At 55.2% G+C, this 13,576-nt stretch overlaps 35 non-coding genes and 1 pseudogene across 35 annotated transcripts; all 36 read left to right on the top strand.

Moving 5' to 3' along the window:
* Nucleotides 1–25: 25 nt before the first annotated feature.
* On the top strand, nt 26–216 carry LOC134642289 (U2 spliceosomal RNA). Its single transcript, XR_010096015.1, has one exon. It is a non-coding gene; the product is annotated as a U2 spliceosomal RNA (small nuclear RNA).
* A 226-nt stretch (nt 217–442) lies between these two features.
* LOC134641978 (U5 spliceosomal RNA) lies at nt 443–556 on the top strand. The gene has a single exon (XR_010095716.1). It is a non-coding gene; the product is annotated as a U5 spliceosomal RNA (small nuclear RNA).
* A 194-nt stretch (nt 557–750) lies between these two features.
* LOC134642288 (U2 spliceosomal RNA) lies at nt 751–941 on the top strand. Its single transcript, XR_010096014.1, has one exon. It is a non-coding gene; the product is annotated as a U2 spliceosomal RNA (small nuclear RNA).
* A 240-nt stretch (nt 942–1,181) lies between these two features.
* On the top strand, nt 1,182–1,295 carry LOC134641977 (U5 spliceosomal RNA). The gene has a single exon (XR_010095715.1). It is a non-coding gene; the product is annotated as a U5 spliceosomal RNA (small nuclear RNA).
* Nucleotides 1,296–1,595: 300 nt separating this feature from the next.
* On the top strand, nt 1,596–1,709 carry LOC134641976 (U5 spliceosomal RNA). The gene has a single exon (XR_010095714.1). It is a non-coding gene; the product is annotated as a U5 spliceosomal RNA (small nuclear RNA).
* A 194-nt stretch (nt 1,710–1,903) lies between these two features.
* LOC134642323 (U2 spliceosomal RNA) lies at nt 1,904–2,094 on the top strand. Its single transcript, XR_010096048.1, has one exon. It is a non-coding gene; the product is annotated as a U2 spliceosomal RNA (small nuclear RNA).
* Nucleotides 2,095–2,320: 226 nt separating this feature from the next.
* Nucleotides 2,321–2,434, top strand: LOC134641975 (U5 spliceosomal RNA). Its single transcript, XR_010095713.1, has one exon. It is a non-coding gene; the product is annotated as a U5 spliceosomal RNA (small nuclear RNA).
* Nucleotides 2,435–2,628: 194 nt separating this feature from the next.
* LOC134642252 (U2 spliceosomal RNA) lies at nt 2,629–2,819 on the top strand. Its single transcript, XR_010095978.1, has one exon. It is a non-coding gene; the product is annotated as a U2 spliceosomal RNA (small nuclear RNA).
* Nucleotides 2,820–3,059: 240 nt separating this feature from the next.
* On the top strand, nt 3,060–3,173 carry LOC134642109 (U5 spliceosomal RNA). Its single transcript, XR_010095843.1, has one exon. It is a non-coding gene; the product is annotated as a U5 spliceosomal RNA (small nuclear RNA).
* A 194-nt stretch (nt 3,174–3,367) lies between these two features.
* LOC134642415 (U2 spliceosomal RNA) lies at nt 3,368–3,549 on the top strand. The gene has a single exon (XR_010096138.1). It is a non-coding gene; the product is annotated as a U2 spliceosomal RNA (small nuclear RNA).
* A 240-nt stretch (nt 3,550–3,789) lies between these two features.
* On the top strand, nt 3,790–3,903 carry LOC134641974 (U5 spliceosomal RNA). Its single transcript, XR_010095712.1, has one exon. It is a non-coding gene; the product is annotated as a U5 spliceosomal RNA (small nuclear RNA).
* Nucleotides 3,904–4,097: 194 nt separating this feature from the next.
* LOC134642287 (U2 spliceosomal RNA) lies at nt 4,098–4,288 on the top strand. Its single transcript, XR_010096013.1, has one exon. It is a non-coding gene; the product is annotated as a U2 spliceosomal RNA (small nuclear RNA).
* A 226-nt stretch (nt 4,289–4,514) lies between these two features.
* On the top strand, nt 4,515–4,628 carry LOC134641971 (U5 spliceosomal RNA). Its single transcript, XR_010095710.1, has one exon. It is a non-coding gene; the product is annotated as a U5 spliceosomal RNA (small nuclear RNA).
* Nucleotides 4,629–4,822: 194 nt separating this feature from the next.
* LOC134642241 (U2 spliceosomal RNA) lies at nt 4,823–5,013 on the top strand. Its single transcript, XR_010095967.1, has one exon. It is a non-coding gene; the product is annotated as a U2 spliceosomal RNA (small nuclear RNA).
* A 240-nt stretch (nt 5,014–5,253) lies between these two features.
* On the top strand, nt 5,254–5,367 carry LOC134641970 (U5 spliceosomal RNA). Its single transcript, XR_010095709.1, has one exon. It is a non-coding gene; the product is annotated as a U5 spliceosomal RNA (small nuclear RNA).
* A 300-nt stretch (nt 5,368–5,667) lies between these two features.
* Nucleotides 5,668–5,781, top strand: LOC134641969 (U5 spliceosomal RNA). The gene has a single exon (XR_010095708.1). It is a non-coding gene; the product is annotated as a U5 spliceosomal RNA (small nuclear RNA).
* A 194-nt stretch (nt 5,782–5,975) lies between these two features.
* On the top strand, nt 5,976–6,157 carry LOC134642414 (U2 spliceosomal RNA). Its single transcript, XR_010096137.1, has one exon. It is a non-coding gene; the product is annotated as a U2 spliceosomal RNA (small nuclear RNA).
* Nucleotides 6,158–6,397: 240 nt separating this feature from the next.
* LOC134641968 (U5 spliceosomal RNA) lies at nt 6,398–6,511 on the top strand. The gene has a single exon (XR_010095707.1). It is a non-coding gene; the product is annotated as a U5 spliceosomal RNA (small nuclear RNA).
* Nucleotides 6,512–6,811: 300 nt separating this feature from the next.
* Nucleotides 6,812–6,925, top strand: LOC134641967 (U5 spliceosomal RNA). Its single transcript, XR_010095706.1, has one exon. It is a non-coding gene; the product is annotated as a U5 spliceosomal RNA (small nuclear RNA).
* Nucleotides 6,926–7,119: 194 nt separating this feature from the next.
* LOC134642328 (U2 spliceosomal RNA) lies at nt 7,120–7,310 on the top strand. The gene has a single exon (XR_010096053.1). It is a non-coding gene; the product is annotated as a U2 spliceosomal RNA (small nuclear RNA).
* A 240-nt stretch (nt 7,311–7,550) lies between these two features.
* Nucleotides 7,551–7,664, top strand: LOC134641966 (U5 spliceosomal RNA). Its single transcript, XR_010095705.1, has one exon. It is a non-coding gene; the product is annotated as a U5 spliceosomal RNA (small nuclear RNA).
* Nucleotides 7,665–7,858: 194 nt separating this feature from the next.
* LOC134642374 (U2 spliceosomal RNA) lies at nt 7,859–8,049 on the top strand. Its single transcript, XR_010096097.1, has one exon. It is a non-coding gene; the product is annotated as a U2 spliceosomal RNA (small nuclear RNA).
* A 226-nt stretch (nt 8,050–8,275) lies between these two features.
* LOC134642587 (U5 spliceosomal RNA) lies at nt 8,276–8,389 on the top strand. The gene has a single exon (XR_010096289.1). It is a non-coding gene; the product is annotated as a U5 spliceosomal RNA (small nuclear RNA).
* Nucleotides 8,390–8,583: 194 nt separating this feature from the next.
* Nucleotides 8,584–8,774, top strand: LOC134642285 (U2 spliceosomal RNA). The gene has a single exon (XR_010096011.1). It is a non-coding gene; the product is annotated as a U2 spliceosomal RNA (small nuclear RNA).
* A 249-nt stretch (nt 8,775–9,023) lies between these two features.
* On the top strand, nt 9,024–9,114 carry LOC134642114 (U5 spliceosomal RNA; annotated as a pseudogene).
* A 300-nt stretch (nt 9,115–9,414) lies between these two features.
* On the top strand, nt 9,415–9,528 carry LOC134641965 (U5 spliceosomal RNA). The gene has a single exon (XR_010095704.1). It is a non-coding gene; the product is annotated as a U5 spliceosomal RNA (small nuclear RNA).
* Nucleotides 9,529–9,722: 194 nt separating this feature from the next.
* Nucleotides 9,723–9,913, top strand: LOC134642352 (U2 spliceosomal RNA). The gene has a single exon (XR_010096076.1). It is a non-coding gene; the product is annotated as a U2 spliceosomal RNA (small nuclear RNA).
* Nucleotides 9,914–10,153: 240 nt separating this feature from the next.
* On the top strand, nt 10,154–10,267 carry LOC134641964 (U5 spliceosomal RNA). Its single transcript, XR_010095703.1, has one exon. It is a non-coding gene; the product is annotated as a U5 spliceosomal RNA (small nuclear RNA).
* A 300-nt stretch (nt 10,268–10,567) lies between these two features.
* LOC134641963 (U5 spliceosomal RNA) lies at nt 10,568–10,681 on the top strand. Its single transcript, XR_010095702.1, has one exon. It is a non-coding gene; the product is annotated as a U5 spliceosomal RNA (small nuclear RNA).
* A 194-nt stretch (nt 10,682–10,875) lies between these two features.
* Nucleotides 10,876–11,066, top strand: LOC134642286 (U2 spliceosomal RNA). Its single transcript, XR_010096012.1, has one exon. It is a non-coding gene; the product is annotated as a U2 spliceosomal RNA (small nuclear RNA).
* A 226-nt stretch (nt 11,067–11,292) lies between these two features.
* LOC134641962 (U5 spliceosomal RNA) lies at nt 11,293–11,406 on the top strand. Its single transcript, XR_010095701.1, has one exon. It is a non-coding gene; the product is annotated as a U5 spliceosomal RNA (small nuclear RNA).
* Nucleotides 11,407–11,599: 193 nt separating this feature from the next.
* LOC134642333 (U2 spliceosomal RNA) lies at nt 11,600–11,790 on the top strand. The gene has a single exon (XR_010096058.1). It is a non-coding gene; the product is annotated as a U2 spliceosomal RNA (small nuclear RNA).
* Nucleotides 11,791–12,030: 240 nt separating this feature from the next.
* LOC134642037 (U5 spliceosomal RNA) lies at nt 12,031–12,144 on the top strand. Its single transcript, XR_010095774.1, has one exon. It is a non-coding gene; the product is annotated as a U5 spliceosomal RNA (small nuclear RNA).
* Nucleotides 12,145–12,444: 300 nt separating this feature from the next.
* On the top strand, nt 12,445–12,558 carry LOC134642107 (U5 spliceosomal RNA). The gene has a single exon (XR_010095841.1). It is a non-coding gene; the product is annotated as a U5 spliceosomal RNA (small nuclear RNA).
* A 194-nt stretch (nt 12,559–12,752) lies between these two features.
* On the top strand, nt 12,753–12,943 carry LOC134642332 (U2 spliceosomal RNA). Its single transcript, XR_010096057.1, has one exon. It is a non-coding gene; the product is annotated as a U2 spliceosomal RNA (small nuclear RNA).
* A 240-nt stretch (nt 12,944–13,183) lies between these two features.
* On the top strand, nt 13,184–13,297 carry LOC134642036 (U5 spliceosomal RNA). Its single transcript, XR_010095773.1, has one exon. It is a non-coding gene; the product is annotated as a U5 spliceosomal RNA (small nuclear RNA).
* Nucleotides 13,298–13,576: the final 279 nt, after the last annotated feature.

Here is a 13,576-nt window from a genome sequence, read left to right as displayed (position 1 = left end):
CTCAGCCAGGAACCCGCAGGAGGCCATCGCTTCTCGGCCTTTTGGCTAAGATCAAGTGTAGTATCTGTTCTTATCAGTTTAATATCTGATACGCCCCCGATTCGGGGGCAACGTATTAAACGCATTTTTAGAACAGGGAGCCGAATAAGGGGCTCGCTCCGTTCGCTCCACGCATCGACCCGGTATTGCAGCGCCTCCGGGAACGGTGCCCCCTTTGCTGACTTTGTGCAAAAGCAAGAAAGCCAAACAAGTTAAGGTCTGCCAAGCCAAGAGCCAGAAAGCAGCCTGAAGCCGCGAACGTCCTCTCCTGTCAAAGTGGAGCTCTGGAGCAGAGCAGGCGGGGCCTGAGATCTGCCGCTTCAGCCAAGCAAACAGGGCCTACCGTGACGCCGGAAGCCGGGACGAGGAGTCACTGCGGCTTCCTGCGAGGCCAAAGAAACACACACTCTGGCTTCTCTTCATAACGTACAAGTCTTTCGCCTTTTACTAAAGACTTCCGTGGAGAGTGAGGCTAAGGAGTTGCACCTATTTTTTGGCAGGGTCTGCCGTCTGGCTGGGCCCTCTCCTCGTTGTTCAAAAGAAATAATAGAAGAAAGCGCGCAATTCCAGGGAGCTCCGCAGGCCTCTGAGGTACTGTGGGTGGGCGGAGATTTGAAGCGGCTCCCTCCCTGTGAGCCAAGTGAAAGAGCGCACCGTCACAAGCGAGAAGTGTCCCGAGAAGGCGGCTCAGCCAGGAACCCGCAGGAGGCCATCGCTTCTCGGCCTTTTGGCTAAGATCAAGTGTAGTATCTGTTCTTATCAGTTTAATATCTGATACGCCCCCGATTCGGGGGCAACGTATTAAACGCATTTTTAGAACAGGGAGCCGAATAAGGGGCTCGCTCCGTTCGCTCCACGCATCGACCCGGTATTGCAGCGCCTCCGGGAACGGTGCCCCCTTTGCTGACTTTGTGCAAAAGCAAGAAAGCCAAACAAGTTAAGGTCTGCCAAGCCAAGAGCCAGAAAGCAGCCTGAAGCCGCGAACGTCCTCTCCAGTCACCCCTCTCCTGTCAAAGTGGAGCTCTGGAGCAGAGCAGGCGGGGCCTGAGATCTGCCGCTTCAGCCAAGCAAACAGGGCCTACCGTGACGCCGGAAGCCGGGACGAGGAGACACTGCGGCTTCCTGCGAGGCCAAAGAAACACACACTCTGGCTTCTCTTCATAACGTACAAGTCTTTCGCCTTTTACTAAAGACTTCCGTGGAGAGTGAGGCTAAGGAGTTGCACCTATTTTTTGGCAGGGTCTGCCGTCTGGCTGGGCCCTCTCCTCGTTGTTCAAAAGAAATAATAGAAGAAAAGTATTGCAGCGCCTCCGGGAACGGTGCCCCCTTTGCTGACTTTGTGCAAAAGCAAGAAAGCCAAACAAGTTAAGGTCTGCCAAGCCAAGAGCCAGAAAGCAGCCTGAAGCCGCGAACGTCCTCTCCTGTCAAAGTGGAGCTCTGGAGCAGAGCAGGCGGGGCCTGAGATCTGCCGCTTCAGCCAAGCAAACAGGGCCTACCGTGACGCCGGAAGCCGGGACGAGGAGTCACTGCGGCTTCCTGAGAGGCCAAAGAAACACACACTCTGGCTTCTCTTCATAACGTACAAGTCTTTCGCCTTTTACTAAAGACTTCCGTGGAGAGTGAGGCTAAGGAGTTGCACCTATTTTTTGGCAGGGTCTGCCGTCTGGCTGGGCCCTCTCCTCGTTGTTCAAAAGAAATAATAGAAGAAAGCGCGCAATTCCAGGGAGCTCCGCAGGCCTCTGAGGTCCTGTGGGTGGGCGGAGATTTGAAGCGGCTCCCTCCCTGTGAGCCAAGTGAAAGAGCGCACCGTCACAAGCGAGAAGTGTCCCGAGAAGGCGGCTCAGCCAGGAACCCGCAGGAGGCCATCGCTTCTCGGCCTTTTGGCTAAGATCAAGTGTAGTATCTGTTCTTATTAGTTTAATATCTGATACGCCCCCGATTCGGGGGCAACGTATTAAACGCATTTTTAGAACAGGGAGCCGAATAAGGGGCTCGCTCCGTTCGCTCCACGCATCGACCCGGTATTGCAGCGCCTCCGGGAACGGTGCCCCCTTTGCTGACTTTGTGCAAAAGCAAGCAAGCCAAACAAGTTAAGGTCTGCCAAGCCAAGAGCCAGAAAGCAGCCTGAAGCCGCGAACGTCCTCTCCTGTCAAAGTGGAGCTCTGGAGCAGAGCAGGCGGGGCCTGAGATCTGCCGCTTCAGCCAAGCAAACAGGGCCTACCGTGACGCCGGAAGCCGGGACGAGGAGTCACTGCGGCTTCCTGCGAGGCCAAAGAAACACACACTCTGGCTTCTCTTCATAACGTACAAGTCTTTCGCCTTTTACTAAAGACTTCCGTGGAGAGTGAGGCTAAGGAGTTGCACCTATTTTTTGGCAGGGTCTGCCGTCTGGCTGGGCCCTCTCATCGTTGTTCAAAAGAAGTAATAGAAGAAGGCGCGCAATTCCAGGGAGCTCCGCAGGCCTCTGAGGTACTGTGGGTGGGCGGAGATTTGAAGCGGCTCCCTCCCTGTGAGCCAAGTGAAAGAGTGCACCGTCACAAGCGAGAAGTGTCCCGAGAAGGCGGCTCAGCCAGGAACCCGCAGGAGGCCATCGCTTCTCGGCCTTTTGGCTAAGATCAAGTGTAGTATCTGTTCTTATCAGTTTAATATCTGATACGCCCCCGATTCGGGGGCAACGTATTAAACGCATTTTTAGAACAGGGAGCCGAATAAGGGGCTCGCTCCATTCGCTCCACGCATCGACCCGGTATTGCAGCGCCTCCGGGAACGGTGCCCCCTTTGCTGACTTTGTGCAAAAGCAAGAAAGCCAAACAAGTTAAGGTCTGCCAAGCCAAGAGCCAGAAAGCAGCCTGAAGCCGCGAACGTCCTCTCCAGTCACCCCTCTCCTGTCAAAGTGGAGCTCTGGAGCAGAGCAGGCGGGGCCTGAGATCTGCCGCTTCAGCCAAGCAAACAGGGCCTACCGTGATGCCGGAAGCCGGGACGAGGAGACACTGCGGTTTTCTGCGAGGCCAAAGAAACACACACTCTGGCTTCTCTTCATAACGTACAAGTCTTTCGCCTTTTACTAAAGACTTCCGTGGAGAGTGAGGCTAAGGAATTGCGCCTATTTTTTGGCAGGGTCTGCCGTCTGGCTGGGCCCTCTCCTCGTTGTTCAAAAGAAATAATAGAAGAAAGCGCGCAATTCCAGGGAGCTCCGCAGGCCTCTGAGGTACTGTGGGTGGGCGGAGATTTGAAGCGGCTCCCTCCCCGTGAGCCAAGTGAAAGAGCGCACCGTCACAAGCGAGAAGTGTCCCGAGAAGGCGGCTCAGCCAGGAACCCGCAGGAGGCCATCGCTTCTCGGCCTTTTGGCTAAGATCAAGTGTAGTATCTGTTCTTATCAGTTTAATATCTGATACGCCCCCGATTCGGGGGCAACGTATTAAACGCATTTTTAGAACAGGGAGCCGAATAAGGGGCTCGCTCCACGCATCGACCCGGTATTGCAGCGCCTCCGGGAACGGTGCCCCCTTTGCTGACTTTGTGCAAAAGCAAGAAAGCCAAACAAGTTAAGGTCTGCCAAGCCAAGAGCCAGAAAGCAGCCTGAAGCCGCGAACGTCCTCTCCAGTCACCCCTCTCCTGTCAAAGTGGAGCTCTGGAGCAGAGCAGGCGGGGCCTGAGATCTGCCGCTTCAGCCAAGCAAACAGGGCCTACCGTGACGCCGGAAGCCGGGACGAGGAGTCACTGCGGCTTCCTGAGAGGCCAAAGAAACACACACTCTGGCTTCTCTTCATAACGTACAAGTCTTTCGCCTTTTACTAAAGACTTCCGTGGAGAGTGAGGCTAAGGAGTTGCACCTATTTTTTGGCAGGGTCTGCCGTCTGGCTGGGCCCTCTCCTCGTTGTTCAAAAGAAATAATAGAAGAAAGCGTGCAATTCCAGGGAGCTCCGCAGGCCTCTGAGGTACTGTGGGTGGGCGGAGATTTGAAGCGGCTCCCTCCCTGTGAGCCAAGTGAAAGAGCGCACCGTCACAAGCGAGAAGTGTCCCGAGAAGGCGGCTCAGCCAGGAACCCGCAGGAGGCCATCGCTTCTCGGCCTTTTGGCTAAGATCAAGTGTAGTATCTGTTCTTATCAGTTTAATATCTGATACGCCCCCGATTCGGGGGCAACGTATTAAACGCATTTTTAGAACAGGGAGCCGAATAAGGGGCTCGCTCCGTTCGCTCCACGCATCGACCCGGTATTGCAGCGCCTCCGGGAACGGTGCCCCCTTTGCTGACTTTGTGCAAAAGCAAGAAAGCCAAACAAGTTAAGGTCTGCCAAGCCAAGAGCCAGAAAGCAGCCTGAAGCCGCGAACGTCCTCTCCTGTCAAAGTGGAGCTCTGGAGCAGAGCAGGCGGGGCCTGAGATCTGCCGCTTCAGCCAAGCAAACAGGGCCTACCGTGACGCCGGAAGCCGGGACGAGGAGTCACTGCGGCTTCCTGCGAGGCCAAAGAAACACACACTCTGGCTTCTCTTCATAACGTACAAGTCTTTCGCCTTTTACTAAAGACTTCCGTGGAGAGTGAGGCTAAGGAGTTGCACCTATTTTTTGGCAGGGTCTGCCGTCTGGCTGGGCCCTCTCATCGTTGTTCAAAAGAAGTAATAGAAGAAGGCGCGCAATTCCAGGGAGCTCCGCAGGCCTCTGAGGTACTGTGGGTGGGCGGAGATTTGAAGCGGCTCCCTCCCTGTGAGCCAAGTGAAAGAGTGCACCGTCACAAGCGAGAAGTGTCCCGAGAAGGCGGCTCAGCCAGGAACCCGCAGGAGGCCATCGCTTCTCGGCCTTTTGGCTAAGATCAAGTGTAGTATCTGTTCTTATCAGTTTAATATCTGATACGCCCCCGATTCGGGGGCAACGTATTAAACGCATTTTTAGAACAGGGAGCCGAATAAGGGGCTCGCTCCATTCGCTCCACGCATCGACCCGGTATTGCAGCGCCTCCGGGAACGGTGCCCCCTTTGCTGACTTTGTGCAAAAGCAAGAAAGCCAAACAAGTTAAGGTCTGCCAAGCCAAGAGCCAGAAAGCAGCCTGAAGCCGCGAACGTCCTCTCCAGTCACCCCTCTCCTGTCAAAGTGGAGCTCTGGAGCAGAGCAGGCGGGGCCTGAGATCTGCCGCTTCAGCCAAGCAAACAGGGCCTACCGTGATGCCGGAAGCCGGGACGAGGAGACACTGCGGTTTTCTGCGAGGCCAAAGAAACACACACTCTGGCTTCTCTTCATAACGTACAAGTCTTTCGCCTTTTACTAAAGACTTCCGTGGAGAGTGAGGCTAAGGAGTTGCACCTATTTTTTGGCAGGGTCTGCCGTCTGGCTGGGCCCTCTCCTCGTTGTTCAAAAGAAATAATAGAAGAAAAGTATTGCAGCGCCTCCGGGAACGGTGCCCCCTTTGCTGACTTTGTGCAAAAGCAAGAAAGCCAAACAAGTTAAGGTCTGCCAAGCCAAGAGCCAGAAAGCAGCCTGAAGCCGCGAACGTCCTCTCCTGTCAAAGTGGAGCTCTGGAGCAGAGCAGGCGGGGCCTGAGATCTGCCGCTTCAGCCAAGCAAACAGGGCCTACCGTGACGCCGGAAGCCGGGACGAGGAGTCACTGCGGCTTCCTGCGAGGCCAAAGAAACACACACTCTGGCTTCTCTTCATAACGTACAAGTCTTTCGCCTTTTACTAAAGACTTCCGTGGAGAGTGAGGCTAAGGAGTTGCACCTATTTTTTGGCAGGGTCTGCCGTCTGGCTGGGCCCTCTCCTCGTTGTTCAAAAGAAATAATAGAAGAAAGCGCGCAATTCCAGGGAGCTCCGCAGGCCACTGAGGTACTGTGGGTGGGCGGAGATTTGAAGCGGCTCCCTCCCTGTGAGCCAAGCGAAAGAGCGCACCGTCACAAGCGAGAAGTGTCCCGAGAAGGCGGCTCAGCCAGGAACCCGCAGAAGGCCATCGCTTCTCGGCCTTTTGGCTAAGATCAAGTGTAGTATCTGTTCTTATCAGTTTAATATCTGATACGCCCCCGATTCGGGGGCAACGTATTAAACGCATTTTTAGAACAGGGAGCCGAATAAGGGGCTCGCTCCACGCATCGACCCGGTATTGCAGCGCCTCCGGGAACGGTGCCCCCTTTGCTGACTTTGTGCAAAAGCAAGAAAGCCAAACAAGTTAAGGTCTGCCAAGCCAAGAGCCAGAAAGCAGCCTGAAGCCGCGAACGTCCTCTCCAGTCACCCCTCTCCTGTCAAAGTGGAGCTCTGGAGCAGAGCAGGCGGGGCCTGAGATCTGCCGCTTCAGCCAAGCAAACAGGGCCTACCGTGATGCCGGAAGCCGGGACGAGGAGACACTGCGGCTTCCTGCGAGGCCAAAGAAACACACACTCTGGCTTCTCTTCATAACGTACAAGTCTTTCGCCTTTTACTAAAGACTTCCGTGGAGAGTGAGGCTAAGGAGTTGCACCTATTTTTTGGCAGGGTCTGCCGTCTGGCTGGGCCCTCTCCTCGTTGTTCAAAAGAAATAATAGAAGAAAAGTATTGCAGCGCCTCCGGGAACGGTGCCCCCTTTGCTGACTTTGTGCAAAAGCAAGAAAGCCAAACAAGTTAAGGTCTGCCAAGCCAAGAGCCAGAAAGCAGCCTGAAGCCGCGAACGTCCTCTCCTGTCAAAGTGGAGCTCTGGAGCAGAGCAGGCGGGGCCTGAGATCTGCCGCTTCAGCCAAGCAAACAGGGCCTACCGTGACGCCGGAAGCCGGGACGAGGAGTCACTGCGGCTTCCTGCGAGGCCAAAGAAACACACACTCTGGCTTCTCTTCATAACGTACAAGTCTTTCGCCTTTTACTAAAGACTTCCGTGGAGAGTGAGGCTAAGGAGTTGCACCTATTTTTTGGCAGGGTCTGCCGTCTGGCTGGGCCCTCTCCTCGTTGTTCAAAAGAAATAATAGAAGAAAGCGCGCAATTCCAGGGAGCTCCGCAGGCCTCTGAGGTACTGTGGGTGGGCGGAGATTTGAAGCGGCTCCCTCCCTGTGAGCCAAGTGAAAGAGCGCACCGTCACAAGCGAGAAGTGTCCCGAGAAGGCGGCTCAGCCAGGAACCCGCAGGAGGCCATCGCTTCTCGGCCTTTTGGCTAAGATCAAGTGTAGTATCTGTTCTTATCAGTTTAATATCTGATACGCCCCCGATTCGGGGGCAACGTATTAAACGCATTTTTAGAACAGGGAGCCGAATAAGGGGCTCGCGCCGTTCGCTCCACGCATCGACCCGGTATTGCAGCGCCTCCGGGAACGGTGCCCCCTTTGCTGACATTGTGCAAAAGCAAGAAAGCCAAACAAGTTAAGGTCTGCCAAGCCAAGAGCCAGAAAGCAGCCTGAAGCCGCGAACGTCCTCTCCAGTCACCCCTCTCCTGTCAAAGTGGAGCTCTGGAGCAGAGCAGGCGGGGCCTGAGATCTGCCGCTTCAGCCAAGCAAACAGGGCCTACCGTGACGCCGGAAGCCGGGACGAGGAGTCAGTGCGGCTTCCTGCGAGGCCAAAGAAACACACACTCTGGCTTCTCTTCATAACGTACAAGTCTTTCGCCTTTTACTAAAGACTTCCGTGGAGAGTGAGGCTAAGGAGTTGCACCTATTTTTTGGCAGGGTCTGCCGTCTGGCTGGGCCCTCTCCTCGTTGTTCAAAAGAAATAATAGAAGAAAGCGCGCAATTCCAGGGAGCTCCGCAGGCCTCTGAGGTACTGTGGGTGGGCGGAGATTTGAAGCGGCTCCCTCCCTGTGAGCCAAGTGAAAGAGCGCACCGTCACAAGCGAGAAGTGTCCCGAGAAGGCGGCTCAGCCAGGAACCCGCAGGAGGCCATCGCTTCTCGGCCTTTTGGCTAAGATCAAGTGTAGTATCTGTTCTTATCAGTTTAATATCTGATACGCCGCCGATTCGGGGGCAACGTATTAAACGCATTTTTAGAACAGGGAGCCGAATAAGGGGCTCGCTCCGTTCGCTCCACGCATCGACCCGGTATTGCAGCGCCTCCGGGAACGGTGCCCCCTTTGCTGACTTTGTGCAAAAGCAAGAAAGCCAAACAAGTTAAGGTCTGCCAAGCCAAGAGCCAGAAAGCAGCCTGAAGCCGCGGACGTCCTCTCCTGTCAAAGTGGAGCTCTGGAGCAGAGCAGGCGGGGCCTGAGATCTGCCGCTTCAGCCAAGCAAACAGGGCCTACCGTGACGCCGGAAGCCGGGACGAGGAGTCACTGCGGCTTCCTGCGAGGCCAAAGAAACACACACTCTGGCTTCTCTTCATAACGTACAAGTCTTTCGCCTTTTACTAAAGACTTCCGTGGAGAGTGAGGCTAAGGAGTTGCACCTATTTTTTGGCAGGGTCTGCCGTCAGGCTGGGCCCTCTCCTCGTTGTTCAAAAGAAATAATAGAAGAAAGCGCGCAATTCCAGGGAGCTCCGCAGGCCTCTGAAGTACTGTGGGTGGGCGGAGATTTGAAGCGGCTCCCTCCCTGTGAGCCAAGTGAAAGAGCGCACCGTCACAAGCGAGAAGTGTCCCGAGAAGGCGGCTCAGCCAGGAACCCGCAGGAGGCCATCGCTTCTCGGCCTTTTGGCTAAGATCAAGTGTAGTATCTGTTCTTATCAGTTTAATATCTGATACGCCCCCGATTCGGGGGCAACATATTAAACGCATTTTTAGAACAGGGAGCCGAATAAGGGGCTCGCTCCGTTCGCTCCACGCATCGACCTGGTATTGCAGCGCCTCCGGGAACGGTGCCCCCTTTGCTGACTTTGTGCAAAAGCAAGAAAGCCAAACAAGTTAAGGTCTGCCAAGCCAAGAGCCAGAAAGCAGCCTGAAGCCGCGAACGTCCTCTCCAGTCACCCCTCTCCTGTCAAAGTGGAGCTCTGGAGCAGAGCAGGCGGGGCCTGAGATCTGCCGCTTCAGCCAAGCAAACAGGGCCTACCGTGACGCCGGAAGCCGGGACGAGGAGACACTGCGGTTTCCTGCGAGGCCAAAGAAACACACACTCTGGCTTCTCTTCATAACGTACAAGTCTTTCGCCTTTTACTAAAGACTTCCGTGGAGGTTGCACCTATTTTTTGGCAGGGTCTGCCGTCTGGCTGGGCCCTCTCCTCGTTGTTCAAAAGAAATAATAGAAGAAAAGTATTGCAGCGCCTCCGGGAACGGTGCCCCCTTTGCTGACTTTGTGCAAAAGCAAGAAAGCCAAACAAGTTAAGGTCTGCCAAGCCAAGAGCCAGAAAGCAGCCTGAAGCCGCGAACGTCCTCTCCTGTCAAAGTGGAGCTCTGGAGCAGAGCAGGCGGGGCCTGAGATCTGCCGCTTCAGCCAAGCAAACAGGGCCTACCGTGACGCCGGAAGCCGGGACGAGGAGTCACTGCGGCTTCCTGCGAGGCCAAAGAAACACACACTCTGGCTTCTCTTCATAACGTACAAGTCTTTCGCCTTTTACTAAAGACTTCCGTGGAGAGTGAGGCTAAGGAGTTGCACCTATTTTTTGGCAGGGTCTGCCGTCTGGCTGGGCCCTCTCCTCGTTGTTCAAAAGAAATAATAGAAGAAAGCGCGCAATTCCAGGGAGCTCCGCAGGCCACTGAGGTACTGTGGGTGGGCGGAGATTTGAAGCGGCTCCCTCCCTGTGAGCCAAGTGAAAGAGCGCACCGTCACAAGCGAGAAGTGTCCCGAGAAGGCGGCTCAGCCAGGAACCCGCAGGAGGCCATCGCTTCTCGGCCTTTTGGCTAAGATCAAGTGTAGTATCTGTTCTTATCAGTTTAATATCTGACACGCCCCCGATTCGGGGGCAACGTATTAAACGCATTTTTAGAACAGGGAGCCGAATAAGGGGCTCGCTCCGTTCGCTCCACGCATCGACCCGGTATTGCAGCGCCTCCGGGAACGGTGCCCCCTTTGCTGACTTTGTGCAAAAGCAAGAAAGCCAAACAAGTTAAGGTCTGCCAAGCCAAGAGCCAGAAAGCAGCCTGAAGCCGCGAACGTCCTCTCCAGTCACCCCTCTCCTGTCAAAGTGGAGCTCTGGAGCAGAGCAGGCGGGGCCTGAGATCTGCCGCTTCGGCCAAGCAAACAGGGCCTACCGTGACGCCGGAAGCTGGGACGAGGAGACACTGCGGCTTCCTGCGAGGCCAAAGAAACACACACTCTGGCTTCTCTTCATAACGTACAAGTCTTTCGCCTTTTACTAAAGACTTCCGTGGAGAGTGAGGCTAAGGAGTTGCACCTATTTTTTGGCAGGGTCTGCCGTCTGGCTGGGCCCTCTCCTCGTTGTTCAAAAGAAATAATAGAAGAAAAGTATTGCAGCGCCTCCGGGAACGGTGCCCCCTTTGCTGACTTTGTGCAAAAGCAAGAAAGCCAAACAAGTTAAGGTCTGCCAAGCCAAGAGCCAGAAAGCAGCCTGAAGCCGCGAACGTCCTCTCCTGTCAAAGTGGAGCTCTGGAGCAGAGCAGGCGGGGCCTGAGATCTGCCGCTTCAGCCAAGCAAACAGGGCCTACCGTGACGCCGGAAGCCGGGACGAGGAGTCACTGCGGCTTCCTGCGAGGCCAAAGAAACACACACTCTGGCTTCTCTTCATAACGTACAAGTCTTTCGCCTTTTACTAAAGACTTCCGTGGAGAGTGAGGCTAAGGAGTTGCACCTATTTTTTGGCAGGGTCTGCCGTCTGGCTGGGCCCTCTCCTCGTTGTTCAAAAGAAATAATAGAAGAAAGCGCGCAATTCCAGGGAGCTCCGCAGGCCTCTGAGGTACTGTGGGTGGGCGGAGATTTGAAGCGGCTCCCTCCCTGTGAGCCAAGTGAAAGAGCGCACCGTCACAAGCGAGAAGTGTCCCGAGAAGGCGGCTCAGCCAGGAACCCGCAGGAGGCCATCGCTTCTCGGCCTTTTGGCTAAGATCAAGTGTAGTATCTGTTCTTATCAGTTTAATATCTGATACGCCCCCGATTCGGGGGCAACGTATTAAACGCATTTTTAGAACAGGGAGCCGAATAAGGGGCTCGCTCCGTTCGCTCCACGCATCGACCCGGTATTGCAGCGCCTCCGGGAACGGTGCCCCCTTTGCTGACTTTGTGCAAAAGCAAGAAAGCCAAACAAGTTAAGGTCTGCCAAGCCAAGAGCCAGAAAGCAGCCTGAAGCCGCGAACGTCCTCTCCTGTCAAAGTGGAGCTCTGGAGCAGAGCAGGCGGGGCCTGAGATCTGCCGCTTCAGCCAAGCAAACAGGGCCTACCGTGACGCCGGAAGCCGGGACGAGGAGACACTGCGGCTTCCTGCGAGGCCAAAGAAACACACACTCTGGCTTCTCTTCATAACGTACAAGTCTTTCGCCTTTTACTAAAGACTTCCGTGGAGAGTGAGGCTAAGGAGTTGCACCTATTTTTTGGCAGGGTCTGCCGTCTGGCTGGGCCCTCTCCTCGTTGTTCAAAGAAATAATAGAAGAAAGCGCGCAATTCCAGGGAGCTCCGCAGGCCTCTGAGGTACTGTGGGTGGGCGGAGATTTGAAGCGGCTCCCTCCCTGTGAGCCAAGTGAAAGAGCGCACCGTCACAAGCGAGAAGTGTCCCGAGAAGGCGGCTCAGCCAGGAACCCGCAGGAGGCCATCGCTTCTCGGCCTTTTGGCTAAGATCGAGTGTAGTATCTGTTCTTATCAGTTTAATATCTGATACGCCCCCGATTCGGGGGCAACGTATTAAACGCATTTTTAGAACAGGGAGCCGAATAAGGGGCTCGCTCCGTTCGCTCCACGCATCGACCCGGTATTGCAGCGCCTCCGGGAACGGTGCCCCCTTTGCTGACTTTGTGCAAAAGCAAGAAAGCCAAACAAGTTAAGGTCTGCCAAGCCAAGAGCCAGAAAGCAGCCTGAAGCCGCGAACGTCCTCTCCAGTCACCCCTCTCCTGTCAAAGTGGAGCTCTGGAGCAGAGCAGGCGGGGCCTGAGATCTGCCGCTTCAGCCAAGCAAACAGGGCCTACCGTGATGCCGGAAGCCGGGACGAGGAGACACTGCGGTTTCCTGCGAGGCCAAAGAAACACACACTCTGGCTTCTCTTCATAACGTACAAGTCTTTCGCCTTTTACTAAAGACTTCCGTGGAGAGCGAGGCTAAGGAGTTGCACCTATTTTTTGGCAGGGTCTGCCGTCTGGCTGGGCCCTCTCCTCGTTGTTCAAAAGAAATAATAGAAGAAAAGTACTGCAGCGCCTCCGGGAACGGTGCCCCCTTTGCTGACTTTGTGCAAAAGCAAGAAAGCCAAACAAGTTAAGGTCTGCCAAGCCAAGAGCCAGAAAGCAGCCTGAAGCCGCGAACGTCCTCTCCTGTCAAAGTGGAGCTCTGGAGCAGAGCAGGCGGGGCCTGAGATCTGCCGCTTCAGCCAAGCAAACAGGGCCTACCGTGACGCCGGAAGCCGGGACGAGGAGTCACTGCGGCTTCCTGCGAGGCCAAAGAAACACACACTCTGGCTTCTCTTCATAACGTACAAGTCTTTCGCCTTTTGCTAAAGACTTCCGTGGAGAGTGAGGCTAAGGAGTTGCACCTATTTTTTGGCAGGGTCTGCCGTCTGGCTGGGCCCTCTCCTCGTTGTTCAAAAGAAATAATAGAAGAAAGCGCGCAATTCCAGGGAGCTCCGCAGGCCTCTGAGGTACTGTGGGTGGGCGGAGATTTGAAGCGGCTCCCTCCCTGTGAGCCAAGTGAAAGAGCGCACCGTCACAAGCGAGAAGTGTCCCGAGAAGGCGGCTCAGCCAGGAACCCGCAGGAGGCCATCGCTTCTCGGCCTTTTGGCTAAGATCGAGTGTAGTATCTGTTCTTATCAGTTTAATATCTGATACGCCCCCGATTCGGGGGCAACGTATTAAACGCATTTTTAGAACAGGGAGCCGAATAAGGGGCTCGCTCCGTTCGCTCCACGCATCGACCCGGTATTGCAGCGCCTCCGGGAACGGTGCCCCCTTTGCTGACTTTGTGCAAAAGCAAGAAAGCCAAACAAGTTAAGGTCTGCCAAGCCAAGAGCCAGAAAGCAGCCTGAAGCCGCGAACGTCCTCTCCAGTCACCCCTCTCCTGTCAAAGTGGAGCTCTGGAGCAGAGCAGGCGGGGCCTGAGATCTGCCGCTTCAGCCAAGCAAACAGGGCCTACCGTGACGCCGGAAGCTGGGACGAGGAGACACTGCGGCTTCCTGCGAGGCCAAAGAAACACACACTCTGGCTTCTCTTCATAACGTACAAGTCTTTCGCCTTTTACTAAAGACTTCCGTGGAGAGCGAGGCTAAGGAGTTGCACCTATTTTTTGGCAGGGTCTGCCGTCTGGCTGGGCCCTCTCCTCGTTGTTCAAAAGAAATAATAGAAGAAAAGTATTGCAGCGCCTCCGGGAACGGTGCCCCCTTTGCTGACTTTGTGCAAAAGCAAGAAAGCCAAACAAGTTAAGGTCTGCCAAGCCAAGAGCCAGAAAGCAGCCTGAAGCCGCGAACGTCCTCTCCAGTCACCCCTCTCCTGTCAAAGTGGAGCTCTGGAGCAGAGCAGGCGGGGCCTGAGATCTGCCGCTTCAGCCAAGCAAACAGGGCCTACCGTGACGCCGGAAGCCGGGACGAGG

Source organism: Pelmatolapia mariae, linkage group LG14 (genome assembly GCF_036321145.2).
Source record: "Pelmatolapia mariae isolate MD_Pm_ZW linkage group LG14, Pm_UMD_F_2, whole genome shotgun sequence".
Classification (NCBI taxonomy): Eukaryota; Metazoa; Chordata; class Actinopteri; order Cichliformes; family Cichlidae; genus Pelmatolapia; species Pelmatolapia mariae.
This window is presented reverse-complemented; position numbering and strand designations above follow the sequence as displayed.